Here is a 27,533-nt window from a genome sequence, read left to right as displayed (position 1 = left end):
GGAACATGATCGATGATTCATCTGAATTTCATTCTAAATCCAACATTGTTTCTGTTACGTTACCAAATTCAACCATTCTGGAATTATTGATGAGAAACTAGCACATTTACAGCTAAAACAGAAACTGCAGATGAAGAAATTAATTTTTAAAAATAAGGATTTGTTTCCAGATGTTCCAAGATGGACTACTATAGCTTCACATGATGTAGATGTTGGAGATGCCAAGCCTATTAAGCAACACCCATATGGGATGAACAAAGAAAAATGTGAAATTGCTGAGAAAGAAATTAAATGTATGTTAGAGAATAATATTACTAGACCTTCGAACTCGAATTGGAGTTCACCCTGTCTTATGGTGCCAAAAGTAGATCGTAGTATTAGCTTTTGTAGGAAGGTGAATGCTGCAAAGAAAACAGATGAATATCCAATTCCTAGAGTAGATGATTGTGTAGATAAAGTTGAAAAGGAAAGTTCCTTACAAAGGTAGATTAATTGAAAGGGTATTGATGTGTTCCATTAACGGACAGAAGTAGAGTGATTTTTGCATTTGTAACTCCATCTGGGCTCTATGAATATAATGTTCTTCCATTTGGAATGAAAAATGCCCCAGGTACTTTCCAGAGGATGATTAACTCTGTGATTCAGGGATTGAAAGATACTGATGCTTATATTGATGACTTAGTGACAGGAAAGGATACTCGGGAAGCACACATTATTAAGGTGGAGAAATTGTTTGAAAAGGTTTCAAAACCTAACTTAACTGTTACTTTAGCTAAGAGTGAATTTGGACATGCCACTGTGACTTACTTTGGTTATGTTGTGGGTCAAGGTAAGGTAGCTCTTGTTCAGGCCAAGGTTGGGGTAATTTTAGAGATTCCCACTCCAACGGGGAAAAAAAACGCTCAAAAGATTCTTGGGAATCGTAGGATATTATCGAAAATTTTGTAAGAATTTTGTTAATGTTGCCCTTCCATTAGCTAACCTTTTACAGAAGAATGAGAAGTTTGTGTGGACAGTGCCTTGTCAAAAAGCATTTGAAAAGTTGAAAACTATGATATGTCAACAACCTGTGCTTAAGGCACCTGACTTTGAAAAACCTTTTTCATTCGCTGTAGATGCTAGTGATGAGCCTGCATGCAGCAGTATTAATGCAAAGAAATGAGGGTGATCAGGTTGATCATCCAGTAGCTTACTTTTCTAAGAAATTTAATAAGCATCAAAGAAACTATTCGACAAAAGAGAAGGAATTGTTGTCTCTTGTTTTAGCTTTAGAATATTTTGAGATATATGTTTGTATAACTCAAAAACCACTTGTTGCTTACACTGATCACAATCAGTTAGTTTTTCTGATTAAGATGAAAAACAAAAACAGAGGGTTATTAAATTGGAATTTGATGTTAAAAGTACAATATTGTGAATATTCATATTAAAGGCAAAGATAATGTGGTTGCCGATTGCCTATCTCGATGTTGAATGTCTATATGGACTACAGCAAGGCCTTTGACAAAGTTCCACATGGAAGGTTAGTTAAGAAGGTTCAGTCGTTAGGTATTAATGCTGGAGTAATAAAATGGATTCAACAGTGGCAAGATGGGAAATGCCAGAGAGTAGTGGTGGATAATTGTTTATCGGGATGGAGGCCAGTGACTAGCGGGGTGCCTCAGGGATCTGTATTGGGCTCAATGTTGTTTGTAATATACATAAATGATCTGGATGATGGGGTGGTAAATTGGATTAGTAAGTATGCCGATGATACTAATGTAGGAGGTGATGTGGATAATGAGGTGGGTTTTCAAAGCTTGCAGGGAGATTTATGCCGGTTAGGAGAATGGGCTGAACGTTGGCAGCTGGAGTTTAATGCTGAGAAGTCTGAGATTCTACATTTTGGCAGGAATAATCCAAATAGAACAAACAGGGTAAACGGTAGGGCATTGAGGAATGCAGTGGAACAGAGGGATCTAGGAACAACAGTGCATAGTTCCCTGAAGGTGGAGCCTCATGTAGATAGGGTGGTGAAGAAGGCTTTTGGAACGCTGGCCTTTATGAATCAGAGCATTGAGCATTGGGATGTAATGTTAAAATTGTACAAGGCAGTGGTAAGGCCAAATTTGGAATATTGTGTACAGTTCTGGTCGCCGAATTATAGGAAAGATATCAATAAATTAGAGACAGTGCAGAGACGATTTATTAGGATGTTACCTGGGTTTCAACACTTAAGTTACAGAGAAAGGTTGAACAGGTTAGGACTCTATTCATTGGAGCGTAGAAGGTTGAGGGGGGATTTGATCGAGGTATTTAAAATTTTGAGAGGGATAGATAGAGTTGACGTAAATAGGCTGTTTCCATTGAGAGTAGGGGAGATTCAAACGAGAGGACATGATTTGAGAGTTAGAGGGCAGAAGTTTAAGGGAAACACGAGGGGGTATTTCTTTAATCAGAGAGTGACATCTGTGTGGAATGAGCTTCCTGTAGAAGTAGTAGAGGCCAGTTCAGTTGTGCCATTTAAGGTAAAATTGGATAGGTATATGGACAGGAAAGGAGTGGAGGGTTATGGGCTGAGTGCGGGTAGGTGGGACAAGGTGAGATTAAGAGTTCGGCACGGACTAGGAGGGCCGAGATGGCCTGTTTCCGTGCTGTGATTGTTATATTGTTATGCATGGTTACAATGTATTTTTTTTTATGGAGTGGTTATTTTACACTGGCCCTGATGCACCTCAGGGATGTGTGCTTAGCCAACTGCTCCAATCTCTCTCTACCCATGACTATGTGACTAAATATAGCTCAAATGCAATCTATAAATATTCTGGATACAACTATTGTTGATAGGATCTCAGATGGAGATGATTGTACATATAGGAGCGAGATATAACAGCTAGTTGAGTGGTGTTGCAGCAACAACCTTGGGCTTAATGTCAGTAAGACAAAACAGCTGATTGAAGGAAGGGAAAGATGAGGAAACACGAACCAATCCTCACAGAGGGATCAGAAGTGGACAGAGTAAACATTTTCATGTTCCTGGGTGTTAATATCACTGAGGATCTATTGATGCAGCTGCAGTATAAAGAAGGCAAGACAGCGGATACATTTCATCAAGATATTTGGTTTGTCACTTTAAAACACCCAAAGACTGCTGTAGATGTATTCTATTTATATAATTTATAATATATTATTTCTGTTTTTGCATTATTTTATTCTACATAGTATACATATCCATATACACACACGTACTGTAATTTTTTTGTATTGTTAATTCTACATTATCTTGTCCTGCATTGAACTGCTGCTGCTGAATTAACAAATCCCCTGACACCTACCTTGGTAATAAACCTGATTCCGGTTCTGATTCTGAATTCATCCCCACAGACAGACGTGGCAAATTCATTGGGTAAATTTAATGTAGAGCTTCTTGATTGTGGGGTGGGGGGCGGGATAAGAGCGTTTGAGAGGGTTAAGAGATCTGTCGTGATCTCTTACTCCTGGCAGAATGGTGCAGCAGATGGGATGGGCCAAATAGCCTAATTCTGCTCCTGTGTTTAATGGTCCGATGGTCTCGGAGCAGCTGCAGGACATTTCAATGGGAAGGTTGAGCAGCCGGACATCGTGGTGGATGGTGCATGTCGGTAATAGCAACGTAGGGAGCAGGAGGGAAGTGGTTCTGTGCAGTGAATTTAGAGAAATAAGGCAGAAAGTAGTAAGTTCTGTATTACTTTTGCTAGTTCAGGGAGATATAGAACGATACCGCTGATGAATGTGTGGCTGAGGAGCTGATGCCGGGGACAGAGTGCCAGTTTCATGGATCAATGGGACATCTTCAAGGGATGGGTAGGCAGAATCTGTTCACTCCCCAGGGTCTTCATGGGAAAGAAAAGTTTTCTCCATCCTGAAACAGCACGGAATAGTCTTGATGTGACGGGGTGGAGGTGGAAGTGGATAAAATTACGTGAGGCAGACAAAGGTTAGAGCACAGAGACTGTTTCCACTGGTGTGGCTCTATAAAGCTAAAGGGAATAGTTAAGGTGAGAGGGGGTGGTTTAAAGGGGATCTGAAGGGTAAATATTTGACACAGAGAACAGCTGGTATCCCAAATGAGCTGCCAGAGGAGGTGGTGGAGGCAAAAACCACACAAAGTCCCTGTTCATGAACACTTCTCAGGAACCTGTCATTACTGTGTTCATCCTGCCCTGGTTTAGCTCCCCGTTGCTGGGTCCATTGTTGTTTTCCATCTGCATTAACGATTTGGATGAGAATGTGGTAAACTGGATCAGCAAGTTTGCAGATGACACCCAGTATAGGGGTAAGGTGGACAGTAAAGGTGGCTAGAAAATCTGGATGTGTGATGTAGACCAGCTGGAAAAATTAAGGAGGTTACAATCTGGAACACACTGTCTGAGGGGTGGTGCAGGCTGGTATTTAAGGGCCATCAGGATGAGCATTTGAATCACCACGGCATGGTAGGAGACAGACCAAGTGCTGAGTTAGTGAAGACAGATTCTTGATGGTCAGTGTAGACATGCAGAAAACACTGACTGTGAAAGTTCAGTGGGATACTGGAATACAAAACTTCATGATGGACTTACCTAAAACACTCAGAACTCAGGGCAATGGAATTACGTTAAACAAATGTATTAATGCATTAGGGTTAATAGTGAATCAACACCCTCAAAAGACTACCAAAATATACCCATTCCTTGTGCACCAGTAACAGTACTTTTAAATGGGAATTTGGTGAAGAATACTGATTAGTATCAGGAGAGATGGCTGACAGCTTGGTCACAAAGGAAGGGTGCAAATATTTTCTCAGAGGATAAGGGGATCAGTGGAACAAACTCTCAGCTAAGAATGAAGGTAACAAACCCCACTGTAGTGGAGGACTGCTGTAGCCATAGTTTGTTCCCAGGACAGAAACAAACCCTCTGGCCCATCACATTTATCCCCGCCCATCACGCACAGCTATGCTAATCCCACTTTCCTGCATTAGTTTCATATCCCTCCAGGCCTTGCTCACTGAAGTATCTGTGCATGTGTCTCTAATATTGTTACACAGTTCCCTGTATCACAGGTTGTGTGTTCTACTTGCCTTATCCGCCAAAGAACAGACTCTCATTAGAATTATACAAAACTGATTAAAGACAGATTTAAAGGGGATCTGAAGGATACATACTTCACACAGATAATAACTGCTATCCTAAATCAGCTGCCAGAGGAGGTGTGGGGGCAGAAAAATTTCATTAAAACTTCCCAGGAACCTGTCATTCACTGCGTACATCCTGCCCTGGTTGAACCGCACAGAATAGAGTCAGTGATTTATACAGAACTGAAACCGTCCCTTCGGTAAAACTCATCCACGCCGACCAAGTTGTCGACCTGAACACGTCCCATCCGCCTGCATTAGGTCCGTGTCCCTCTCAACCTTTCCTATCCACGTAACTATGCAAATATGGTTTAAATATTGTACCTGAGGCAGAGCGGGTGCGGTGAGGCGCTGACAGACACTCACTGTTCCGTGGGCAGGAAGAGGAGACGCCGATTCCCACAGTGGAGCCGAAACCCAAAGTAGAGACCGACTCCACTTTACTGCAATCCCGTGCCCACCATCCCGGACTAACCGCTCGCCCCGGACCGTTCCCCAGGAAACGGCGTCGGTGAAGGTGGGACCTCTATGACGTCGTCTCGTCACAAATCGCCAAGGCGCAACACGATATCACGTGACTCTGTCAACAGCACTGGAGGCGGGGCAGAGAGAGGTGTCTATCAGTGGAGACGCTGAGAAATTGTAATGGAATGGGTACAGAGTGAGAGTTCAGGGAACTGTGACCGCCGCCCCCACCCACGGGAATTGAGTGTATTGTAGAGAGTAATATTCACATTGTAATTTGTCTCATCGGTCTTATAAATATTTAGTACTTGTATATTCTATATTTTTGTGTGGATAATCTTTTATCATTTGCGGTAGAAAAACGTTGTAACTAGATCACTGATCTCTTCATGAAAAAAGAACGTTACCGAAAAATATTATCAAAGCCAAAATTTTAATCCAAACTGTTAACAGTAGCATAGAAAACCTACAGCACAATACAGCCCCTTCAGCCCACAAAGTTGTCCAAACATGTCCCGACGTTAGAAATTACTAGGCTTACACATAGCCCTCTATTTTTCGAAGGCCCGTGTACCTATCGAAATGTCTCTTAAAAGACCCTATCGTATCCGCCTCCACCACCGTTGCCAGCAGCCCATTCCACGCACTTACCACTTTGAGTAAAAAACTTATCACTGACATCTCCTCTGTACCCACTCCCCAGCAACTAAAACCTGTGTCCTCTTGTGGCAGCCATTTCAGCCCTGGGAAAAGAAGGGGAGGAGATGCATTAACGGAACCTAGAGAAGTCAATATTCATGCCATCAGGTTGGAGGCTACCCAGCCGGTATATAAGGTGTTGTTCCTCCAACCTGAGTATGGCTTCATCTTGACAGTAGAAGAGACCATGGATAGACATATCAGAGTGGGGATGGTAAGTGAAATTAAAATATGTGGCCACTGGGAGATCCTGCATTCTCTGGTGGGTAGTGGGATCTCATTGGAGGTGGCGGAAGTTACAGAGAATTATACGTTGAACCCGGTGGCCTCCAATGGGATCCCACTATCAAGCACAACATTCTCTCCCCCCCGTCTGAATTCCACAGGGATCGCTCCCTATGTGACTCCCTTGTCCATTCTTTCCCCCCTCCCCATCCCTTCTCACCGATCTCCCTCCTGGCATTTATCCTTGTAAGCGGGACAAGTGCTAAACCTGCCCTTACACTTCCTCCCGCACCACCATTCAGGGCCCCAGACAGTCCTTCCAGGTGAGACGACACTTCACTGGTGTGGTATACTTTGTCCCGTACTCCAGGTGTGGCCTTTTATATATTGGTGAGACCCGATGCAGAGTGGGAGACCGTTTCACTGAACACCTACGCTCTGTCCACCAGAAAAAGGAGGATCTCCAGTGGCCACACATTTTAACTCCATGTCCCATTCCCATTCTGATATTTCTATCCATGGCCTCCTCTACTGTCAAGCTGAAGCCACACACAGTTTGAAGGAACAACACCTTATATTCTGTCTGGGTAGCCTCTGATCTGATGGTTTGAACATTGACTTCTCTTAACTTCCGTTAATGCCCCTCCTCCCCTTCTTACCCCATCCCTGATATGTTTAGTTTTTTTTTCCTCGTCCTCCTTCTTTTTCTCTTTCTGCCCATCAATCGGCCTGTCCTCAATCTTCCTTTGGTGCTCCCCGCCCCCTTTATTTCTCCCGCCCCTGATCCTTTTCTTTCTCCAAGTCTGTATCCCTGTCGCCAATCACCCTTCCCGCTCTCAGCTTCACCCCACCCCCTCCGGTCTTCTCCTATCATTTCGCATTTTCCCCTCCCACTCCTACTTTCAAATCTCTTACTATCTTTCCTTTCAGTTAATCCTGACGAAGGGTCTCCGGAAAAGTCGACAGTGCTTCTCCCTTTTGATGCTGCCTGGCCTGCTGTGTTCCACCAGCATTTTGTGTGTGTTGCTTGAATTTCCAGCATCTGCAGATTTCCTCGTGTTTGCTTTTGAACATTCTTGTAAATCTCATCTGCACCTTTTCTATGGCGTGCACATTATTCCTATAGTGAGGCGACCAGAACTAAGCACAGTACTCCAAATGGGATCTGACTAGGGTTCTTTATAACTTTACCTCTCGGCTCCTAAATTCAATTCTACGGTTGATGAAGGCCAATACTCCATACGCCTTCTTAACCACAGAGTTAACCTGCGCAGCTGCTTTGAGTGTCCTATGGACTCAGACCCCAAGGTCCCTCTGCTCCTCCATAATGCCAAGAGTCTTAACTTTAATACTATATTCTGCCATCATAATTGAGTTACCTAAGGGAACCACTTTGCATTTATCTGGGTTGAACTTTATCTGCCACTTCTTAGCCCAGGTTTGCATTTTATCAATGTCCCGCTGTAATCTCTGACAGCACTCCACACTGTCCACAACACCTCCAACCTTTGTGTCATCAGCAAAGTTACTAAACAATCCCTCCACTTCCTCATCCAGGTCACTTATAAAAAATCACAAAGAGTATGTGTCCCAGAACAGATCACTAAGGCACAACACTGGTCACCGACCTCCATGCAGAATATAACCAGTCTACAACCATTCTTCTGTGGACAAGCCAGTTCTGGATCCACAAAGCCTCCTTACTTTCCCAATAAGCCTTGCATGGGATACCTTATCAAATGCCTTGCTGAAAGCCATATATGCTGCATCTACTGCTCTTTCTTCATCAATGTGTTTAGTCACATCCTCAAAAAATTCGATCAGGCTCCTAAGGCACGAATTGCCCTTGACAAATCCATGCTTACGATTCTTAATCATATTATACCTCTCCAAATGTGCGTAAATCCTGCCTCTCTGGATCTTCGCCGTCAATTTACAAACTACTTAGGTAAGACTCACTTGTCTATAATGTCCTGGGCTATCTCTACTCCCTTTCTCGAATAAGGAACAAAATCCGCAACACTCCAACCATGTGGAATCTGTCCTGTCACCGTTGATGATGAAAAGATCATCGCCAGAGGCTTAGCAATCTCCTGCCTCGTGACCCACAGTAGCTTGGGGTACATCTCATTCGGTCCCGATGACTTATCCAAACTGATGTTTTCCAAAAGCTCTAGCACATCCTCTTTCTTAATATCTATATGCTCAAGCTTTTCAGTCTGCTGCAAGTCATCATTACAATCACCAAGATCCTTTTCCATAGTGAATGCTGAATTAAAATATTCATTAGGTACCTCTGGTACTTCCTCTGGTACTTCCTCTAGTTCCATCCACAATTCCCCACTGACGCACTTGATAGGTCCTATTCTTTCACATCTTATCCTCTTGCCCTTTGCATACTTGTCGAATGCCTTGAGGTTTTCCTTAATCCTGCCCACCAAGGCCTTCTCATGGCCCCTTCTGGCTCTCCTAATCTCCTTGTTCAGCTCCTTTCTGATAGCCTTATAATCTTCTAGATCTCTAACATTACTTAGCTTTTCTTTTCTCCTTGACTAGATTTATTACAGCCTTTGTACATCATGGTTCCTGTACCCTACCATAACTTTCCTGTCTCATTGGAACGTACCTCTGCAGAGCTCCACACAAATATCCCCTGAATATTTGCCACACTTCTTCCGTAGTTTTCCCTGAGAACATCTCTTTCCATTTTAAGCTTCCAACTTCTTGCCACACATTTCCCTTCCTCCAATTAAATGCTTTTCTAACTTGTCTGTTCCTATCTCGCTCCAACGTTATTGTAAAGGAGATAGAATTATGATCACTATCTCCAAAACACTCTCCCACTGAGAGATCTGACACCTGACCAGGTTCATTTCACAGTTGTGATCACAGTGCGCATATTTCATCATATAGTTCAAAGTTCAAAGTAAAATTTATTCTCATAGTGCATACCTGTCACCACATTCAAACCTGAAATTGAGTTTCTGCAGGCATTCTTTGCAAATCTATAGAACAGTAACTGTGAACTGCAAATATGAAGAACTACAAACTGTAAACAAACAGTGCAAATGCAGAAAAATAAATAGCAATCAATAACGTGCATGAAATAACAATATAACAGAGCCCCTGAATTCAGGCCCCTGATGTTTGAGGGTTGGTAACTGATCTTGAACATGGTGGTGCGAGTCGTGAGGTACCTGTACCTTCTACCTGATGAAAGCAGTGAGAAAAGGTCATTGCCTGGGTGGTGACGATCTTTGATGATGGATGTTGCTTTTCCACTGCTATGTTTCATATAGATGTGTTCAGTGGTTATGAATGTTTTGCCCGTGATGTAGCTGGGCTGAATCCATTACATTTTTTCGGTTTTTGTACTCAAAGGCATTGGTGTTCCTATACCAGGCCGTAATGCAGCCAGTCAGCACACTTTCCACCTCACAATTTTAGAAGTTTGGCAAAGTTTTCGGTGTCGTGCTGAAACTCTGTAAGCACTGAGGAAGTGGAGATGCAGTCGTGCTTTCTTCACACTAATATTTATATGATCTGTACATGACAGATCCCCTGACAGTGACACACGGGAATTTAAAGTTATTGACTCTCTTCACTTCATATTGTCTAACGATTACTGGCTCATGGATATCTGGTTTCCCTCTCCTGAGGTCTGTAATCTGTCCCTTGGTCTTACTGACACTGAGTGAGAGGTTATTGTTCTTATGCCACTCAGACAAGCTTGATCTCTGGAGCCTTGGTCTTTGGGCTCTGTCTGTATGCAGGTAGGACGAGTACAGTCAAATGATCCGACTTAAAAAAATGCGGTCTCGGGAGCAATCAATAGGCATTCCTTATCGTAGTGCAGGAGAGGTCTAGTGTGTTGGGCCCTCTGGCACAATAGGATACTACTATCAGATTCATTTTCTTTTAGTATTTACAGGAAAATAAATACAACGCAATTTATGAAAATTATAAACAGCAAAGACTGACAGACAACCAATGTGCAAAAGACATATCATGCCGTTATGAGTGATGAACAGACCTGATTTTCCCCACAATTTCCCCCACACACCCATTTGAGAACTACGAACTATTGCTGTTGCAATGCTGCTAATGAGAGAGAGAGGTGAAGCACAGAGGCAGGATCATCTGCTACAGATAGGAGGGAGAGACAGACTGTTGACTTATTGTATTTTGACTCTTCCTGGATTATTACCTTTCACTACAAGGACTTTACTTTGCTCGTTAACATTCGCAGGGGACAGCAGGAGTGGCCTGATTTGCTGGACACAGTCATTCAGAGTTGATGGATAGCTGAGACCCCGTTAGTAGGGAAAAAAGACAGGTCTGGGGAGACACTCTTGAGACACACCAGTGGACACTGACTGAGTGTTGTGAACGCTCAAGAAGGTGGGGGCTTCGAGGACCGAATAAGGAGATTGGTTAATAAAGCTCTCAGAGTGACGGCAGGACCGGTGGGGACTTGTGTGAGTGTCCACTCATGCCAGAGTGACGAGTCCACCACAGAAGAACGGTCTAGCTGATGAATAGAGGGTTCATAGTGAATGACCACAACGACACGACAGAATAAGAAAGCAACAGAAGGTTTGACTACTGCAGCTACCTAATCTCTTGCTCTCTCTCTCCCTCTCTCTCCAACGATTACAACACAACCTCAGCACGCATGAACTGAACTTTATACTCTTCTATGACCCCTATTCTCTTCTATTACCCCTAGGCATCGATAGAGCTTGTTTATTATTGCTTATTATTGTTCCTACACTTTTAGGTTTATTACTGCTAACTTGTTTTATATGTATATTTGCATTTTGATACCGTATTGAGTAGTTTACTAATAAACACCTTTAGTTTTGGTACCACCAGAATCCAACTGATCCTTCTTTCTCTGCTGGTCTGTAAACCCAGTTACGGGGTACGTAACCATGCAAATAATAAAAAAAAAATACTGTGAAATTCAATTGTAGAATACTTGAAAGTGCGTCTGCTGATTATGGAATAAATTCAGTGAAGATTCTTAAGTCATTTCAAGACCATGACTGCTGCAGGGTAATAGCACTTGCTGAAGCTGGTGGTGTGGGACCTAAGGCTCCTGTACATCCTTCCCGATGGCAGCTGTGAGAAGAGAGCATGAGGTTGATGAAGGATGTTGTTGATGATGGATGCAGTTTACTTGTAGATGTTCATCTTGTAAATGTAATGAATGATGGGGAAGGCTTTGCCGGTGACGAACTGGTATGTATCCACTGGCCAGAAACATGGAAAAGTTACAGCCCAATACAGACCATTCAGCCCGCGATTCCATGCCAAACCTGTACTTATTTTAGAAATTACCTGGTGTTACCCATAGCCCTATATGTTTGTACCTATCCAGGAGTCTCTTAAAATACTCTATTGTATCCGCCTCCACCACCTTTGCCGGCAGCCCATTCCACATTCTCACCATGCTCAGTGTAAAAAACTTCCCTCTGATATCTCCACAAAGTTGTTGTCGACCTTTCCTTTCCCTTCCTGATCATTGTGTTTCCATAACAGGCCATGATGAAACCAGTCAGATTACTCTCCACTGTGCATCGTTATATGTCAAAGTTTTAGATGGCATGCTGACTGTACGCAGGTAGAGTCACTGCCTTCTTTATAATGGCATTTACTGCTAGTCCCAGAATAGACCCTCTGAAATGATAATGCTGAGAGATTTAATGTTACTAACTGTCTCCACCTCCAATCCCTGATGATGACTGGCTCATGGATCTCCGGTTTCCTCCTCCTGTCGTCAGTGATCAGGTATTCGGTTTTTCTGATATAGAGTGAGAGGTTTTTGTTCTGGCACCATTCAACCAGATCGTCCATCTCCCTCCTGAGGGCAAATGTGTCACCAGCTTTGACTCATGCAACGACAGTGGTGTCATCTGCAAACTTAAATATGGCATTGGAGTTGCAATTAGCCACACAATCACAGGTATAAAGTGAGTAGGGCAGTGGACAAAGCTCACAGACTTCTGGTGCACCAGTGCTGATTGTGATTGTGGAGGAGATGTTGTTGACTTTGAATGCAAAGTCTTCACTGAGGAAGGGAAATAGAAATTGCATCTTATAGAGAAGATTACATTAAAATCAGCAAAATATAAGAATGAAAAAAAGTTACTTTTCACAGAAATGTGAAAACAGGGACCCACTTGTCCCTGCTGACATTTGTCAGTCCGCAAGGTGTATTGTGAGCAATGCTGGGCCCTTTATCCAAGGATTGACGTGTTTGAATCATAGAGGGTCCAGAGCAGGTTCACGAGAATGACCCCGGGAATGAAAAGATTAACATATGAGGAACATTTGATTTTTATCGGCCTGCACTTGCTGCAGTTTAGAAGAATGAAGAGAGAATCATATTATAACCACTTGAGTGAACGTGGAGAGGATGTTTCCCGTCGTGTGTTAGTCCAACACCAGATGGTGCACACTCAGAATAGAAGAATGTCTCTTCAAAACAGAGATGAGAAGACATTTCATTAGCCAGAGGGTCATGAATCTGTGGAATTAATTATCAAATGTTGAGGAGGCCACATAGTGAGCACTGGGTACAGGCGATTCACATGCCTCCTGCGGTGTTGCGATGAGGTCACACTCAGGTTCAAGGAGCAGCACATTATATTCTGTCTGGCTGGCCTACAACCTGGTGACATGAACTTCGATTTCTGTACCTTCCGGTGATGTCCCATCCCTCCTTCACCATTCCCCATTCCTTTTTCCATCTCCCATTATCTTCGTACCTGCCCATCACCTCCCTCTGGTGTTCATCCCTGTTTTCTTTCTTCCATGGCTTTCTGTCATCTCCTATTAGATTCTTCCTCTCTAGCCTGTATCTCATTCATCAATCAACTTCACAGCTCTTTACCTCACCACCCCCTCTCGCAGTTTCACCCCATACCCCGCACCTTCTAACTCTGACTCCTCATCTTTTCTTTCTCCAGTCCTGATGAAGGGTCTCGGCCCGAAACATCGACTGTGCCCTTTTCCATAGATGCTGCTTGGCCTGCTGGGTCCCTCAAGCATTCTGTGCGTGTGTTGTCCAGACACAGATGCTGATCTCAACAGGCTTGTAGATGAAGTTTTGCTTTTCCTGGACGGACTATTTGGGTTTCTGAATGGTGGTGCTGGGGAAGTTGTAGAACATGTTCCGATTACAGGGATGTTCCAGCAGTGAGATCAGTGGGGAGGGAACGATGGCCAAGGGAATCACCGAGAGAGGGATCCCGGCTGAAAGTGGAGAGTGGGGTGGGGGAAGGATGTGCTTAGTGCTAGAATCCATTTGAAGATGGTGGACTTTATTTAAAATGTTGTGCTGAATACGGACACTCGTAAGGACAAGCGGAACTGTAACCCTTTTATGGCAGTTAGAAGATGGGTTAAGGGCATATGTCGGGGAAATAGAGAGGATATATGATGGTGAGGGCAGCAGCAATGAGAAAGGAAGGGAAACTCCGTTCTTTGAAGAAACAAAACATCGCTGATGTTCTGGCAAGGAAAGCCTTACACTGGGAACAGACGTGACGGCGGCAAATAAAGGGGATGACATTTGTGCAGTAGACAAGGTGGGAAGATCAATAGTCAAAATCACCGTGAGAGAGTCAGTAGGTTTATTGAAAGATGTCACTAGACAGTCTGTCTTCAGAAATGCTACACTAGCCAGTCCGTCTCCAGAAACCGACTGCTGCTGTCTCCTTTTATACACAGCATCCCGACCTTCCCGAGAAACGCGCAGAGAGACAGAGGCAGGGAAGGGAGGAGACAGAGTCAGAGTGACGGACAGAGCCGAGAGCGGCCTCTCATTGTCCAGCTCCACATGCGCTCTCCCATAACCATCAATTTCCATTGGTCGATTCACAACAGAACAGAAACTCAGCGCTCGGATAAACCTTCAGACGCACAGCATCAGTATTGGTCAGTCTGTAAAGTTAACAACTAACACTCCGGAGACCTGACACATAACCTCTTTAAATTTCTGCTGAAATCTCGTAAAACGTAACGATGATAATCTGGAACAATGAATTACTTCAAAGACGGTAATTCTGACATTTCAGTAAAACACAGAGACAGCTGCAAACACGCAGCAGGTCAGGCAGCGCCTGTGGACAGAGAAACAGAGTTAACGTTTCAGGCCGAAGCCCCTTCATCAGATACATTCTGTTCGCATTCCGAATTCAGTCTGGAGCTGCGAATGGTCTTTAGTGGATGATGCAGCAGGTCTCCAAGTTTCTTCTGCACCGCCAGACCCTGTTGCCTTTGAACAATTAAATATTTTCCCTGTCAAAATGTCCTCCACAATATCCCAGCTGCCAGACCTGTGTGCAATCACATCACCCTTTGTAGACTCTTCACCGCTCTTCACAACTCAGTTCCCATCTCCGTTTGTCATCAGCAAGTTTAACACAGTCTCCTCTCAATTTCCCTAACCCCCTGTGATGGTGCGGCTTAATAAACGTGTCTTGGACATCTCAGTTCAGTGTGCCCCTTGTCCACAGTTGGTGTTACTGTTACAACCACACGATTGTACTTGTTAAACGTGCAATCACTTTCACCAAACCCTATAGTTTTTGCCAGATGGTTTGAAGTTTTGCAGGCTTGTCAATAATTTGCTGCTTTGTTACAGCTCCAAATGTTTTCCTGGTACAGGTGGTGATCTGACAGGTCTGGAGTTTCCTGTTTTCTGTTTTTGCTTCAGACTACAGAATCTGCAGCTTTTATTGTGATTTTTATTTCTTTTCTATTTGCTTATTTTTCTCCTATTTGGAGTGATGGAGTTACTCAATGTGGTCTCCCTACAGACACAGACTAGTTTATTGGTCCTGGCCATCCTCACCCTCGTCTGCCTTCACAGACGAAGTTTACTGATATGGTTCATATGGTCCTAAGTCAGGTCATTTAGTAACTTGGATCCAGGATTGTCTTTGCAATAGGAGACAGAGTGATGGCAGAGAGCGGTTTTGTGATCAGATGCTGGTGACGCGCTTTTTCACTTGGATCTATTCTGGGACCTTTGCTGTTTGTGATACGGCTGAGTGATTTGGGAGTCGATGTAAGAACCGTGAGCAGTAAGTTCACACTGAGTGTCAGATGGGTGGAGTTATTGCTGGGTGGAGGGTGGTCTTAGGCTAAAGGGTGACATCGATGTGGTGGTAAAATAGTCTGAGAGCAAAACAAGTAGGTCAGTTTGTGTGAGAGCTGGGATTCCCCAGTAAAGAATCCCAAAGCCCGCACAGGGGGAGGTCAGGGGGATAATATGTGTCAACTCTGCAATAGTGTATTGAGCAGGAAGTGACAGTGACAGCCCTTTCATCTGCCACATTAGTGGTTATTAAATGAGCCTTTTGTTGTGTTTGGTGCTGAGGCCAGGCTTAGGATCGCTTCCGGCAGATGCAGTGGGCCATCGGAATGTCTTTGGGCTCAGGGATGACGCGCTTGGTGTGGATGGTGCAAAGAGCCTCACCAGATAAGCCTCGCTGGCCTCCTGCAGGCCTTTGATGGCCGAGCTCTGGAAGCGTGGATCGGTTTTGAAGTCCTGCGTGATCTTCTGCACCAGATGCTGGAAGGGAAGTTTGTGGATGAGCAGCTCTGTAGATTTCTGGTAGCATCGGTTTCCCCGCAGAATCACGGTAATGGGGCCGGTAGTACACCAAAAATATTTACACAGATACCGAAGGATATTTAGTGCTCCTTTACATTTAGCAGTTATTTTACAGATATGCTTCCATGTCGGCTCATTAGCCATCTGCTGAGACATACAATAACATATATCACCCTTTCCTTGAGCCGTCTGACCTGTAGTATTTAAAACTTTCTTAAATTCGCACAGGGAAAATTCGACGTCGGTATCATTGCTACAGATCGCTTCCAACATATCAGCGTATTCACTTAAAACCTCAACTCAACATCATATAGGCACTTAAAATTGAATATATTGATTATGACTTGCAGCTAATTGCTAAGCCAGTGACTCAACCTTCTTTATTTCAGTAACAGTCAACTTCCTTGATAAATACTGGAATGCTATTAACTCTATGAGTTAATAACACCCCCAATTTTCTTAATCATTCCCCAAACATCTCTAAGTTTAACATCGTGTCAACACTATCACCGGATGACCTCCATTTTATCTCTTTCAGAACCTTCAACAATTTCCTTAACACAGCCTGTGGCGTTTCATACTTAATAAGATCACTCAGAGAATTATCATTCCCAACTCTCCCAACCACTTATTTCTCTCCCTAATTGTCTCTGCACACTCCTTTGTCCACTATGGTACAGTCTTCCTCCTATTAATGTCATTTTGAACAGGAGACTCTTACACAGCTGTTTGATGAATAATATGACATAACCATTCAATGCAGAAATCCATATAATCTTCAATATTCAGCCCTGGCAGACATTCATCACGTACAAACTCTCCCAGTTTGCTTTACCAAAATTCCAACTTGCGAAAGCAAACTCCTGTTCCCTATATAACTCCAAACACAAGCTTAAAAATATAGGATAATGATCACTTCCCAATGTTTCATCACCCATAACATCACTCACTCCAGCCAAAATGCTTGAAACTGGAGTTAAATCTACAGCAGTTTTCAGACTATCATAAACATTAAATCTCATAGCCCTCCCATCATTAAGGCACAAAGATTAGAAACACTTAAAAAATCTACCAACAAGCCATTCCATTGAATTGCCCCACATTGAACTATATGCACAAAAATCCCCACACCATACAACCCTTAGTGGGCTGGAGCCAGAATTGAATTGAAAACACACTTGGACTAAGATGTAACTGGCCTGTGCTATCACCAGTGGGATCATCAGTTGATCTGCAACCTGTCTCCAGGAGTTTCGCCCCGCTTATGATCAGGACTCCCCCGAGGTGGTGAGCTAGCAGTGCTAAAGCACCAACTATAGCTGGTAAGCTTAAAAACCTGGTAGCTGCCTCTATCAGAGTTGTTGGTTGCTTCCATCCAACAGGTAGTCTACACTTGAAGTGTCTAGGCAACTACTGAAGGGTTTGCAAAAGATGGATACACTGTCCGACTATCTGCCCCTCTGGACGTACCTGGATCACACCCATATTGATCCTGTCTCTGCTCCCTCAGCGACCGCCCTGCTGTTTGACGATCTCTCTCCTATTGGAGTATTAAAATATTATGGAGCATAAAACTTGTATCATTTGCTGTGTAACTAGTCAGGTTGCTATGCATGTACTCAATTTGGTAGGAGACTGAAGTCTTAGGAATGTAAAAGACAATGGTGTGTTAATGAGAGGTAGCGAAGGAAATGTAGATTAGAACATTGCTCTGTTCTGAGTTTATTATTTGCTATGCATGTACCAAATTTGGTAGGAGACTGGAGTCTTAAAAATGTAGAAGACAATGGTATGGTAATGCGAGGTAGCTAAGAGATGTAGATTAGAACATAGAAACAATAGGGACATCATGTACGTGTATTACGTGTAGTACCTGTAATACGCAACTATAGACCGATTACATATGCTAATACAACTGGACAAATACTAAAAAAATGATGTGTCCAGAGATCGGTGGGCAATCAGCGACTAGCTCAATGACTGTCTCAGCTTTGATTTGCAAATTAAAGGTAACCCTTCTTGAAGAATCTTCTGCGTCTCCTAGTCATTTGTGAGGTACGAAAAACCACGACATAATTGGCGACCGCGACAGGACTGGATAGAGACCCGCGGAAAGGAAACGGCAGATTGGGATCGCTTCCCAGTCCTCTAGGGATCCCCACAAGGCTAACAGAATTAAGGGTGCACACAAACAAATGGTAACAGCTTTTTGCGACAATTTGGAGTAAGAATTATGTTGGTTTTGGGGAGGCCTTGGAGTCTCAGAAGTGTGGAACCACTGCCGAAGGGTCTCTCCGGTCCAAAGCGTCTGGCAGAATTGGGGGTTAACAGAGGAGGCTCAGAGGATTGCTCAAGAACACTGCAGTGAGGGTAAGTACAAATAAGTTAATAAGACGTTAAGAAAAAGTCCAGGTGGTGTTGGTAAATCCTCGCGGATACCGCCTTAAGAGATAAGAGTCTGAACAGGCGAGGTGTTTAGAGTGGAAAATCCTCGTGGATACCGCCTTAAGAGATAAGGGTCTGAACGGGCGAGGTGCAAAGAGAAAGTTCTGTGGATACCGCTCTGAATAGAGGTCTGCACGGGCAGAACAGAATAGGAAACAAGGACAGTCCAATATATAGTTTAAAGCGCTGGTAGATAGACAATAGACGAGATATAGAATTAGAGTAAGTTTAGTTAAGAAAAAGTCCATGTGGTGTTAAAGGAAGAAAAAGTCCACATGGTGTTAGTCTAGGAAGAAAAAGTCCACGTGGTGTTAGACTAGGCGTAGAATTAGAGTAAGTCATATTATCCAGTAAACGAACTGTGAATCTCCGAAATACTTAAAAAAGAGAGAATAATATGACAGGTAAAGGAATGGCAGTAGAGATTCTGAGCAAAAAAAATCCCGTTAATTAATAATGAGATCACAAAAACTTCAGAAAAATTGTGACCAATAACCTGGTCACAAAGTGGCCAAGAGAAGGAACGTTTGATGTAAGTTTGTGCAAATAAATGGACTAATTAAAAATGACAAACCAAAAGATAAATCTCAGAAAAGTGAGCAAAAAAGAACGAGAAATGGAAGTGCTAAAACTCTTCAGAACGGAGGGAGAAAGGCTGAGGAGGACAGCTGGAATATTGATTACAAGCGAGGAAGACACTAAGGTGCTGGAGAAGCAGCCTGTTAAAGTGAGAGAATGGTACGGTAAGAAGCTGGCTTCGACTCCGTACCCAGATGTGATAGAAACAGAAAAAAACCCTCCCTATAATGAGGAAGGAACCCCTAAGCAGTGCCCCCTGCTGACGGGAACTGTAAACATACAGGGAGAAGTCCAAGTTTGGGATAATGAGGAGGAGAAAAAACAATACGAGAAGGGATTAAACGGATGAAATACTTAAGAGAGGAAAAGGAGTATGAGGAGTATCGGTTATACTATAGAAATAAACAGACTAGAAAAGAAAGTGGCTCATCAGGGCAGGAAGAGATCAGGCATTCAAGAGGAAGTTGGAAAAAGATAGGAGATGAGAGTCTTGGAAAACACAAGAGAGAAAGGAATCATGCACAAGTAAGGATCAGGAGTCCCTGCCACAGGTGTACAGACACGGACAGAAAGAAAGAGAAGGTGACTCATTGGAGGAGCAAGAGTTAAATGGAGAGAGAGAGAGGATGTGCGAATTTGTTGGGAAGAGGTAGGAGGCAGAAACCTAGAAGACGAGAAGGAGGCAGTAAGGGAGCGACTTGCGGAAGTAGAGTGAGAGCTAGATAAGCTACTGAGAGGGGATTGCCAGGAGATGCAAAAAATACTCCAGGGGCCAACCAAGTTTTGAATTAAGACAGAAAGGAAGGACTCCACAGGGAGACCGAGGGAAGAAGAGGATCCCGGAGACATTTGTGTGGGAGGCAGTAAAGACATACCCTGAGACAGATGGGGAGTCAGTTGAGGAGGAGAGCCAGGGCAGTTGGGAAGAAGGAGGAAGAATGATGCCGTTGTTAGTAAAAGGATTAGGACAAGTGCAGTATATTCCTTGGGGATCCCAGGACCTAGAATGGCTGAAAAACACTCTGCCCAATCTACATGAAGGAGCAGGGAAATGGATTAGTTCCTTTGAAGAAGAAACAGCGGGAGGATTATTGGCTATGGGAGATTTGAAGGCACTGTTGATAAGGTTGATGGGAAACTCCAAATTTAACGAACTAATGAAAATGGCTGGCATAGTAAACTCAAACGACCCAAGAACTGATGGAGATGGGTTTGACAGAGTGAGGCAGAGGGTATGACAGGCCCTCAGAAAGCTTTATCCACCCAAAGTGGACCCCAAAGCCTTAAAAGGGGATCCACTGGGAGACACTGAAAACCTAGCAGCCTACGTAGAAAACCAGTTAAAAGGTAGAGACTGGAGACTGTGCAAGAGGTGGAGAATAGCTTATTTATGACCTCAATGTTCCGTCAAAGCATTTTGGATGCAATGCCTCCACAAGTAAAATCCAAACTGGAGGAAGTGGTTGGACTAAAGTCAAAGACCCCAGAAGAATTAAGAGACCACGTAGTCCATGCGGTTGAGAAGTACCGGAAAGACAAACGAAGGTTGGCTGAGCAGCAGGAAGAGGTGCAAAGAAAGTTAATACAAATACAGCTCGAAGAACTCAAAAAGAAGGAAAAAGAGAAAAGCAAAAATATGCTGCCAGCAACCACCTGTCCGAGTACAGCCATTGAACTGGACAAAGCTCTGCTATCTGGGGGAACCGATCATACTGTAAGACAAGGACTGGAAAACCCCATGCCAATAATAGTCTTTGAGGGAGCATACCCACAAATGCCCTATCAGGAACAGACTAAATTCAAACATCCCAGACAGGACTGGAAGTCCCAAGGAGGGGAACAGAGGAGCTATGGGCCAGTGAGGAAACAGGGGGAAAGAGAGTTAGAGAGATTGTGCTGGGAATGTAATCAGCCAGGTCACATGAAAAGAGATTGTCCGTTTACACTATGGCCTGTCACACACCAACAGGAACTGATAAGAAGGGAACTAAAGTTTAGCCAAGGACCAGCCCCCACAGGCACAAGCGGACCTGTGAACCCCTATGCGAGGTATTAGGGGTACCCCGAGTACTTTAGTGGGAAGGGACATTACCTAATGATAACAAGGGAGGCAGATGAGGAACCCATTGTTCAGGTTATGTTAGAAGGACAACTGACACCAATGATGATAGATACTGGAGCCACGTACAGTTGCGCACAGCCCTTCACCTTCCCATGTCAGGAAAGTTTATTAAGACGGTAGGGTTCTCGGGGAAAACACAGTTGACACAGTGCACGGCTCCAGTGCGGTTGAGAATGGGAAATAAAGAAATTGCTTTGCCGGTGCTAGTGTTTAAAGGAACTCCAATTAATTTGTTAGTCAGAGATGCCTTATTGAAACTGGAATTAAAATTAGAATGCACCAGAAATGGGCTAAGTGTGGGAAGAGCAGGAGCTCAATTGATAGTGCGAGAAGACAAGAAGGCTAATGTCTTTTGGATAGGAGACATCGCAGATCAGATTCAGGAAACCTGGGAGAAATGGGAAAAGGGCGTGCAGGCTATATTACCCAAGGCTGTAATGCCCAGATCTGAGCTACATTGTACAGTGATTTTTGACGAGTCTCAGAACAGGGAGTTAGAGGAGAGATGGCACCTGGAGGCATGTACTCAGCAGCGCCTGGAAGGGGAGGCTGTGATAATTGGAAAGCAAGGGGCAGCTTTACAAGTTAAATGGAACACCTATTTAGAAAAATGGTACAGGATACCGGAAGCTGCGCCCCATGTAACGTTATTGTTAAATAAGGGATATCAGTCTAAAGACTTAGGACCCTTATTTAAGAGTGTTGAAACCGTAACAGTGTGGAGGAAAAGCACGCCAGAGGTGTGGATATCAGAGACAACAATTACATTAAAATAATGGTAAGTGTAGATATGGTAGGGACAGTGAGAGAGGTCGAAATAACTCCCCAACCACACCTGCCCTTGCTGGGAAAGGAAAGAGGTCAGCAGAAAGTTAAAAGGTTAGATGAGTTGCCTTCTATTCTGTGATCACAGCATGACACGAACGTAGGGAAAATAAAAACAGCCAGCCCGGTGGAAATAAGGCTGAAAAGGGGAGCAATTCCACCCTGGAGACCACAATACCCTCTAAGACCAGAAGCGGAAGAGGGAATAGCATCGACAGTGCAGTGGTTGCTTGAAATAGGAGTGCTTAAAAGAACAAACAGTCCATGCAATACCCCGTTGCTGCCGGTTTTAAAAGCAGATAAATCTAAGTGGAGATTGGTGCATGATTTGCGAGCGGTAAATGATGTGGTAGGGGACTGGCCAGCGGTAGTCCCCAACCCACACACGCTTTTGACTAATGTTCCACCAGGAGCAAGTTACTTTTCAGTGATTGCTTTGTGTTTGGCTTTCTTTAGCATTCCTCTAGACGATCAGTGTCAGTATTTGTTTGCATTTACTTACAGAGGTGCTCAGCAAATTCTAGACTTAATAAAAACCATAATGAAACCTAAAGCATTGGCTATAGTAAAATGCCAGGCACATAAAAAGGGAAACGATGTAATAACAAAGGGAAATCAAGCTGCGGACGAGGCAGCCAGAAAATGGTCTGGGTGTACGTCAGCTGTCATTGTCCCCCAGGTAAGCCTAACTCCAGAACCTGACGTAAAGGATCTAATTGAAATACAAGGTAAGGAAACTTTGGCAGAACAGACAATGTGAAGACAAAGGGGGGCCAAGCAGAAACCGGAAGGCTTGTGGAGCACGGAAGAAGGTTTGTTGCTAGCACCCACCCCTCTCCTGACCATTCTTTGGCAGAACAGACAATGTGAAGACAAAAGGGGGCCAAGCAGAAACCGGAAGGCTTGTGGAGCACGGACGACGGTTTGTTGGTAGCACCCACCCCTCTCCTGACGATTCTGATTTCAGAAGCGCATGGGATTGACCATTGGGCAAGGGGGGAAGTGATGAAGAAAATAAAGAAGGATGTCTTTTGGTCACCTTATTTACATGCTTCAGTGGACTTTTTCTTGTCACAATGCGAGGTATGCGCACAGAATAATGTTCGAAAGGGAATTACAACCCTTAAACATCTAGTGATCGATTACGTAGACATGATAAAGACAGCGAGAGGGAAAAGATACATGCTGGTAGTAATTGATCGATCTAGCAGATGGGTGTAGGCGGTACCTTCAAAAGATCAAGGGGCAAAGACAGTGGTAAAATTTCTGACAAATGAAGTGATCCCAAGGTTTGGAAGACCTACAGAAGTTAGCTCAGACAATGGTTCAGTTTTATCCAGAAAGTGGTCAAACTGGCACTACAGGCGCTGAGGATAAAGCAAAGATTTGGATGTGTCTACCACGCCTCAGTCGCAGGGCATGGTAGAAAGAATTAATGGAACCCTGAACGCAAAACTAAACAAAATTTATGCAGACACTATACTTAATTGGGTCGATGCTTCACCGTTAGCATTGATGAGTTACCGCATGCAAACTAATCGAATAACATGCCTGACACCGCATGGGATTGCTGCTGGCTGGTAAGCTATCATACCTGTGATAGGGGTAACCAAAAATGTTGAATGGATAAACTATATATACTATAATCAGCAGAGATTCATCAACTACACCGATGATGCACTGGAGGTCTTGGGGCAACAGCTAGATGCAACTAGCAGGATGGCGTGGCAAAACAGATAGGTATTGGATTGGCTTTTGGCAGAAAAAGGGGGTGTGTGTGTAATGTTTGGAGAACAAAGCTGCACTTTCATATCGAACAATACTAGCCCAGAAGGATCATTAACTAAAGCAATGAATAAATTAAAGTATCTGCGGACGGAGGTCAAACAGAATGCAGGATTTGAACATCAGTTTTTTTGATTGGTTAGAAATTCGACTCGGAGGATGGGGAGCATGGCTGACTAAAATAGCAATCACTGTCAGTATTGTACTGTTGAGCTGTGCGTTTGTGCTGTGCTGTTTTCTTCCTTGTCTCAAATTTCTTGCAGTGCGTGCTGCAACCAAACAATTTCCGATGCTCGTGGCAATTACTGAAGCAAGCTTAGTGGAGAAAGAAACACCGAAAATGTATCGTTACAGCCTACAACACCTGCAGGATGAACAAGAGCAAAACGACAGTGTGGGAGTAGATTGTAAGGGCTTATGAGTCTTTTTCCCTGTCTCAGGTACAAAGGGACAGGTTTTTGGCTCAGCGGCCCAGGGTAGCAGGGAGAGCATACTTTGAGGTCTTGGCGCAGAAAATTATAGTTTACCCAAGATTTGGGAATAAATGCTTGAGTTTATTGAGGCTTTTGTGCGCGGACTCTTAGTCTTCTTTCTCTGTATGAGTCCCTCTGAGTCTCAAAGGGAGATGATATTGGAGTATAAAAATGTTATGGAGTATAAAACTTATATCATTTGCTGTGTAACTAGTCAGTTTGCAATGCATGTACTCAATTTGGTAGGAGACTGAAATCTCAGGAATGTAGAAGACAATGGTGTGTTAATGAGGGGTAGCTAAAGAAATGTAGATTAGAACATTGCTCAATTCTGGGATTATTTGCTATGCATGTCCCCAATTTGGTAGGAGACTGAAGTCTTAAAACTGTAGAAGACAATGGTATGTTAATGAGAGGTAGCTAAGAGATGTAGATTAGAATATGATTAAGCCAATTGATAGGAACAATAGGGACATGATGTACGTGTAGTACGTGTAGTACCTGTAATACGCAACTATAGATCGATTACATATGCTAATACAACTGGACAAATACTATAAAAAATGCTGTGTCCAGAGATCGGTGGGCAATCAGCGACTAGCTCAATGACTGTCTCAGCTTTGATTTGCAAATTAAAATTTAACCCTTCTTGAAGAATCTTCTGCGTCTCCGAGTCATTTGTGAAGCACGAAAAACCACGTCACACCCAGTGAAGCCAAGGCCACGCAGCCACTTCTGGAAAGCGAACACAATAAAGCCACGGGAGCCAACTTGGAATGGATAGCTTGAGACTCTCCACCCTCTGTCACTACATATACCTTCCAACAAATCAATCAAAAACTTTCCACAAGAGATTTACCACTTTAAACCCCCTACCTGTGTAATCAAATACATCTACTACAAAAGACTCATACACTTTATTTACATCCACAGCTCATTGTCTGATCCCTTTCATTATTAAATTTGCAACGCCATCCGCTCTACCAATTAACCAAACACATCTAATTACAATATAACCAGGCAAAGGAAAACATAAACGTGGTAACATCCAGGTTTCCTGAATAGATATGATATTGGGTGAAATTGATAAATCCGAAATAGTTGTCTTAATATCTTGACAATCAGACTTCTTGCATTCCATTGCAATATTCTTAATCCCATTATGAATCTGCAGAAGGAGAATGAAGTAGAGACACCCTACCTATTGAAGCATCTTTTACATTTTCCCAAATTACACCAGTTATACATACATACTTTTCAGCAGCTTTCACAATAAATTTAATTATCTCAGTACGATAACTGGGCAGTAACAATTCACCATATCCTTTATAAACATCGCAAACTTAATTTTACCAACTAGTAAAGTGTGTATAGTATGAAACTTCAGTAATGTGACATTTCGCCATTGAATTCACTGGTAATAACATATAACATATAACAATCACAGCACGGAAACAGGCCATCTTGGCCCTCCTAGTCCGTGCCGAACCCTTAATCTCACCTAGTCCAACCTACCCGCACTCAGCCCATAACCCTCCACTCCTTTCCTGTCCATATACCTATCCAATTTTACCTTAAATGACACAACTGAACTGGCCTCTACTACTTCTACAGGAACCTCATTCCACACAGCTATCACTCTGTGAGTAAAGAAATACCCCCTCGTGTTTCCCTTAAACTTCTGCCCCCTAACTCTCAAATCATGTCTCCTAGTTTGAATCTCCCCTACTCTCAATGGAAAGAGCCTGTTCACGTCAACTCTATCTATCCCTCTCAAAATTTTAAATACCTCGATCAAATCCCCCCTCAACCTTCTACGCTCCAATGAATAGAGACCTAACTTGTTCAACCTTTCTCTGTAACTTAATTGCTGAAACCCAGGTAACATCCTAGTAAATCGTCTCTGCACTCTCTCTAATTTATTGATATCTTTCCTATAATTCGGTGACCAGAACTGCACACAATATTCCAAATTTGGCCTTACCAATGCCTTGTACAACTTTAGCATTACATCCCAACTTCTGTACTCAATGCTTTGATTTATAAAGGCCAGCGTTCCAAAAGCCCTCTTCACCACCCTATCTACATGAGACTCCACTTTCAGAGAACTATGCACAGTTATTCCTAGATCTCTCTGTTCCTCTGCATTCCTCAATGCCCTACCATTTACTCTGTATGTTCCATTTGGATTATTCCTGCCAAAATGTAGAACCTCACACTTCTCAGCATTAAACTCCAGCTGCCAACGTTCAGCCTATTCTCCTAACCGACATAAATCTCCCTGCAAGCTTTGAAAATCCACCTCATTATCCACAACACCTCCTACCTTAGTATCATCGGCATACTTACAAATCCAATTTACCACCTCATCATCCAGATCATTTATGTATATTACAAACAACATTGGGCCCAAAACAGATCCCTGAGGCACCCCGCTAGTCACCGGCCTCCATCCCGATAAACAATTATCCACCACTACTCTCTGGCATCTCCCATCTAGCCACTGTTGAATCCATTTTATTACTCCAGCATTAATACTTAACGACTGAACCTTCTTAACTAACCTTCCATGTGGAACTTTGTCAAAGGCTTTCTTGAAGTACATATAGACTACATCCACTGCCTTACCCTCGTCAACATTCCTCGTAACTTTTTCAAAAAATTCAATAAGGTTTTTAATATTTGATCAACATTTGGTTTAACTTTTTGCAAGGCCTCTGCATAAAAAAACACCTATCTGTACCTTAACCTGATCAGCCAGCTGCCTTCTTAAGCACCTCACATCCTTATTAACTGCACTATGTTCTCCTCACAATTAAAATAATTAATCTTTACAGCTTCACAATCTTCATACTTATGTTCCCACCACACTCTCTACATTTCACCTTCCCATGATATACTGCCACAACATGCCCAAACATTTGACATTGGTAACACCGAAAAAGGGGTGGAATATAAGTTCTACGTTATAACTGACATATCAATACAGTTAAACGCTCCATCCTTTCTCGATTTCTGACAACTTGTAATCGCTTTACCTTGCCTCCCAGTAAATGAGATTTAATGATTTAATCTCCTCTATCAAAATCTCAACCAGAACACCTGTTTTAACACCCCTGATACTTCTATTTACATTAGGCAACATAAAACATCCAA

Source organism: Hypanus sabinus, chromosome 31, assembly GCF_030144855.1.
Source record: "Hypanus sabinus isolate sHypSab1 chromosome 31, sHypSab1.hap1, whole genome shotgun sequence".
In the NCBI taxonomy this organism is placed as follows: Eukaryota; Metazoa; Chordata; class Chondrichthyes; order Myliobatiformes; family Dasyatidae; genus Hypanus; species Hypanus sabinus.
The sequence above is the reverse complement of the archived record's forward strand: the minus strand, read 5'-3'. Positions refer to the sequence as shown.